Below are 5528 nucleotides of genomic sequence, written 5' to 3'. Positions count from 1 at the left end.
CTATTAGCTCCGTCTGGCTCAGCAGCTCAGACAGGGGCCCTAGACAACGGCCAAAGTTCTACGCACTCCTGCTCAGGCTTTCCCCAAGGCAGTTCAGCTGAGTGCCAAGTCCAAAGACACCAAAACAGTTCACAGGTAAGGCCTTTCTAGTTTGCAGTCTCGCTGCTACTGAACTTACAGTTGCGGGCGGGTTTAGACGGATTGAACACACGCGACCACTTGCCAGTTTTCCACTGTTTTAGTCCTCCTCTTGGGGTCCAGAAGTCTCTCGCTGACTCCCTGTATCCTCTCAGGGGTGATGATAGGCAGATCCCACCAGCCAGAGATGCCTGGAGTCCTATCTCCCCAGACTCACGGTGCCCAGATGCAAGGAAGCTGTTACTCGGCTGCCATCTTGCTCCGCCTCCTCGAAAATACTTTTCTTTATTGAATGCCTCCAACACAGAAATACGTTCTTCAACTTATATCTCTGTGACTGGTGCATCAATATCCAGTAAGTTTTTTTCCTGTCTTAGCGAAGCGCCCTCTCTTATTATTCTCAATGCAACACTCTCTTCCAGCCTGCCTTCCTTCATGAGATGTGCCTTTAAGATATCCACACGTGGTTTTCCATCGTTATCAAACACTTCCTTTGCTGTAAGCTGATGACTTGGAGGAAATGGGACAGACTGGCACGGCCACGGAGCTTGGCAGACACAGTCCCGGGCACAACCTAGAGCCCTCCACAGCCTCAGCCACCGCTGCCTCGGCCGCCACCACCGCGCCCGCCTCCTCCTCCCCTTCCTCCCATAACTAAAATATTTTCATCTTAAGGCAGTATATACCACTCATTCTACCATATTTTCTCTGGAGATTTCATGGCAAGAACTACAATTTAAATAAATGTGGATTATTGATTTTGCCAACATCAGATCACATATGTTATACATCTGATAGGATATACAGTAGACCCTCTATAAGTTGACCTCCTAAGGCCTATAATAAAATGGTCCACATAAGGAATTAGGCCTACTGTACTGATACACACATGTGGTACACGTCCAGTCTATGAAAATTAGGTAAACTTAAGAAGGTGGTCAAGGTAAGAAGATTCCACTGTCCCTCTAGGAATCTTTTCTGGTAAAGATATCCAGGCTTTTGATCTTATAGAAGATGAGTATTTACTCTCAAAGAATGTAAAAAATGTTTTTCCTTCTAAACTTTTCACATTTATTCTAGAATCTGCATATAAAATCTTTAACATGTATACATGCTGTAGATCAGAAGCCAATATTATAGTTCCTTAAAAGAGTAATCCATAGTATAATTATACATAGACATAAATGACTAATACATGATGTATTAAGAAATAAAGTTAATTTATTCTACTTCTGAGATATAGAAACAACAATATTTATAAAACTTGGACTATGTGATAGAAACTCTAAGAGGATTTAAAAAAATTATCCAACCTAACTTTCATTAACTTCCTAAGAGAATGTCGTGAAATGTTTCTTTTACAGAGGTGTACCTTCAGTATAGTTACATATATCCTAAGTAGTTAAGAAAAAGAATTTGAGTTTAGGTTTATTAAGACACCCTACTTCCATGTTTTCTGACTTAAAAGCATTTAGAAATCATGAAAAATTGTGTACCCATTTAAAATCTCAATTATGTCCTTTAATGATCAAAAAATACATAGCACATGTAATTTAAGGAAAGAAGTATAAATATATCAATAGTTTAGAAATTTGTAATGAGTTATATTATATGTAGAAGTATTATAAAAAGATTCTCAAATCGTATTCTAAAGATAAATATGCATCATAAAACAAAGATGAGGATTATTATGTAATTGATTCAACCATAAATGATATAAGTGATTAATTGTTCATTTTTACCTGGGGCCATTTGCCATCCTTCACCAAACTTCCTTACATGTTGAGACAGGTATTTACTTAAGATTCATCCCCAAAGAAGAAAGGTTTTTGTACTTGCATGGCCAGTACTGCATTTATCTGTCTTATTTCATCATGGAAAGTAACTGTTCTATGAGACTGGTTTAACTGATAAATTGAAAACACTGGAGTTGTTGGAGGTTTTTTTTTTTTTTTGGTTTGGGGAGGCACCAAAATGTCTTGTGGAATGGTTATTAACTTACTGAAAATTAATAGTTTGGTGTGCTAACTTTTGTCTTACTACCAGAAATGAGAGTGAACAGCTCTTCTTTCCATAATTGCCTTCATAAACTCCAGGCATTTACATTTTATTAGCTACAGAAGTAATTATGTAATCCTGCGTGTGCACTAGGTTCCACTTGTTTTGTCTCACTTCTTTTGTTATAAAAAATCTCAAAGTCATTGCTTAAAACGAGAGAAAAAAAAGTATTGTTTAATGCCTTTTTCCCACTTGATTTTTTTATAAGAATAAAATTTTATTTTTTTTTATTAAGTCATATACCCTTAGATCATGTATATATTAATGCCTTTATGGGGTACAATGTGCTGATTTTATATACAATTTGAAATGTTTAGGTCAAATTAGTTAATATGGGGTTTCACCTCATTTTCTTAATTATTGTGTAAAGATATTTATATTCTATATTTAGTAGATTTGACATGTACCCTTGCAATATGCTTCATAGGTGTGATCCCACCATTTATCCTCCTTCCATCAAACCAACTGCCTCCCTTTATAAATCATTTCTCTGTCCATTTCTCAGTATTATTTTTTTAACAGTCTTCTTTCCCAACAAAATGAAAAGAATATTACCTTTCTGATTTTTTTTGTTAGTATAATGGTATGGTCCAAGTAGGTTTATTTCAGTATATGTACTCTTACTTGGTTTAGTTTGGATGCTCTTGTTGCCTTGGTCATGATCCTCATTGTCCCCCTCCAGGGCCAGATTCTGAGGCATGCCACCTCACAGTTTCACGGATTTCCATGCTTGTTTTAATGCTCCACTATTGCTATCCTGAAATTCTTAATCATTTTTGAGAAAATAAGTACATTTTTATTTTGCACTGGACCTCAAATCTTTGTAGCCAGTCATGTCACAAACACACCTTAAGCTAAACATTATTTAAATCAGATTTTAGAAAACCTCAAGCTGTGTTGCTCTTAAATCTATTTTATGAATTGATAAGTGAATATTACAAACAAACAAATGGTTTGTGGCTCATAGTCTTGGCCTTGTTCCTAAAAAGAGGTAAACTAAGAACAGAAGGGAGGGAGGGAGGGAGAGGGGAAGGGGAAGGGATGTGAGGTTGGCTGACTTTATTTTGTCCAATGTACACATAAATTAGTGACCCGAGTTCAGACTTAGTTAACAATATAAATTAAGCTGTTATACTTTTACACATGTGTTTGATCTGAGATATTTTTGATTTTTATTCCAAGTCACCTGGTGAAAAGCCTTCCACATTAAGATCCTTCTTTCTACGTGCTCCTGACAGGGAATTCAAAAGCTTCATAGATTTTAATGAATTCCTTATACCCTTATACAGTCAACAGATGTGAATTGTTTACTTTGTATTTCTGTCCTATATTCAATTATACTTGTACTGTGACATATGTGCTGAGACAGAGATGTCTAAGCAGCACGGCTTCTGTGTTTTTTTTGTGTTGTGTTTTGTTTTGGTTTGGTTTTTGGTCTCTACCACTGTTTTTCACACTTATTCTGCCTCCGGAATATGTACCCAAGTTTCCTTCTTCACAAATTCTCTGAACATTTCTAATTAATGTAAAAAGGAGTCATATTCACATTTGTAATGAAATAAACTTCAAAATATGTGCATATCCCTGCTTTGGGGAATGTAACTATCTAACATCGGAGTAGAGTGGGGTCTGCATGGGTGCCCAACATCTTGCCATCTGTACTTTCAAGATGAGTCAAGCACTTTTCATCGTGTGCCTGTAACAACTGAGGGGTCGGGAGAGGACAGAGTGGAAGCTCAAGGCTAGTCTGGCTCATAGAGTTCTGAGATATTCTGTCAACTTGATGGTGCCCTTTACCAAAAAGGATGAAAAGTTGTTATGCTATGTCTTAAGGGTGACTTGGGAAATTTAAAATTTCCCTGAGGCTTTCCTAAGGCAGGACTTTCTGCCTGCATTATGTTATCTTCCACATCATCTTTCCATTTTTAACAAAATAACCGTAATGTCTTCTTTGGGAACTTCCAAAGCATACGATGTGCTCACACACTCTCTTCTGTGTGTGTATGAGAGAGAGGGAGAGAAAGAGAAATCCCAATACCCACCCCAAGGCTAATCATTTAAAAAACTTAGAAATTACTTCTTCTAGGCAAGATAGATTAAAAGCAATAGATTTATTCACTGATCTGAAAAAGAATAAAAACAGAAAATACATATAACAATGGATTTGAAGACACTGGAAGTGGTCAGAGAAGAGCAATCGCCAGATACGGGGAAGAAAAGGGACAACTTCTTTAGTTCCCTGCCCAGGGATAGTTTTTTTAGGTTACAGAACAATGAGAAGAAACTCCAGAGGAGAAATATATTTTTCTCCAAAATGGTCTTGACATCTTCTGTCCTCTATCTCTGGGGAGGGATTATAAACTCTAGCCTTGCCCCAACAAAACTCCCTGGGACTGGCATTGTGGATGTTTACAGTGTATCTTTTTTATCCTAGAAAAAGGCCATAATGCTGAAGTATCCAGGCTTCCTCTTAGAGGAAACCTGTTTATACTGGCAGATGCCCAGTATGGCTCTAAATCAACTGACCTAAAGCCAGTTGATGTCTGCCAAGATATTATATCTGAGCATGTTAGTTAGGTGAGACACAGAGGAAGCAGCACAACCCAAACCAGGAAAAATAGAATTAATTTATTACTAACATATTCACAGGAGAAGATGGGTACTGATGAGAGCTCAGGGAACAGTCTCAGGGGAATGTGCTCAATCAGGATGTGAGGAGCCAGAGAGAGATGGACCTATAGTTTTCCTCCAGGGAGTTCTAATTGGTGGGATTAGGGCAAGTAGGAGTGAATTCCATGAGATCATGGTATGACTGAGAGTCGTCACTGCAACATATCTGTGTGGTCCAGGCCAGGTATTGGGGGTCATTATCTGCATATGTAAGGAGGTGGTTATCAGGGAGCAGTTGTGTCAGGCAGGTGTCCTACTTGTCACATCAAGGAATTAGGAGCAGGTGGAGAACCAGGAATTGTGTCCAAGGTGTCTAAGCCCTGTTTCTGGTATAAGAAAGTTAAACCTAGACTCAGAATGGATGCAGAGGCAACATAAAAGTGTAAGATTCATTGTAAGGATCTTTAAGATTCTCAGATGGGCATGGTGGCTCACGCCTGTAATCCCAGTACTCTGGGAGGCTGAAGTGGGAGGATTTCTTGATCTCAGGAATTCAAGACCAGCCTGAGCAACAGAAAGACCCTCATCTCTACTCAAAATAGAAAAAGTTGGCTGGGTATTGTGGCAGGGACCTGTAGTCACAGCTACTTGGGAGGCTGAGGCAGGAGGATGGCTTGATCCTAGGAGTTTGAGGTTGCTGTGAGCTAGGCTGAAGCCATGGC

The sequence above is a fragment of the Nycticebus coucang genome, chromosome 14 (assembly GCF_027406575.1).
Source record: "Nycticebus coucang isolate mNycCou1 chromosome 14, mNycCou1.pri, whole genome shotgun sequence".
Taxonomy (NCBI): domain Eukaryota; kingdom Metazoa; phylum Chordata; class Mammalia; order Primates; family Lorisidae; genus Nycticebus; species Nycticebus coucang.
Note: the sequence above shows the minus strand (reverse complement) of the source record.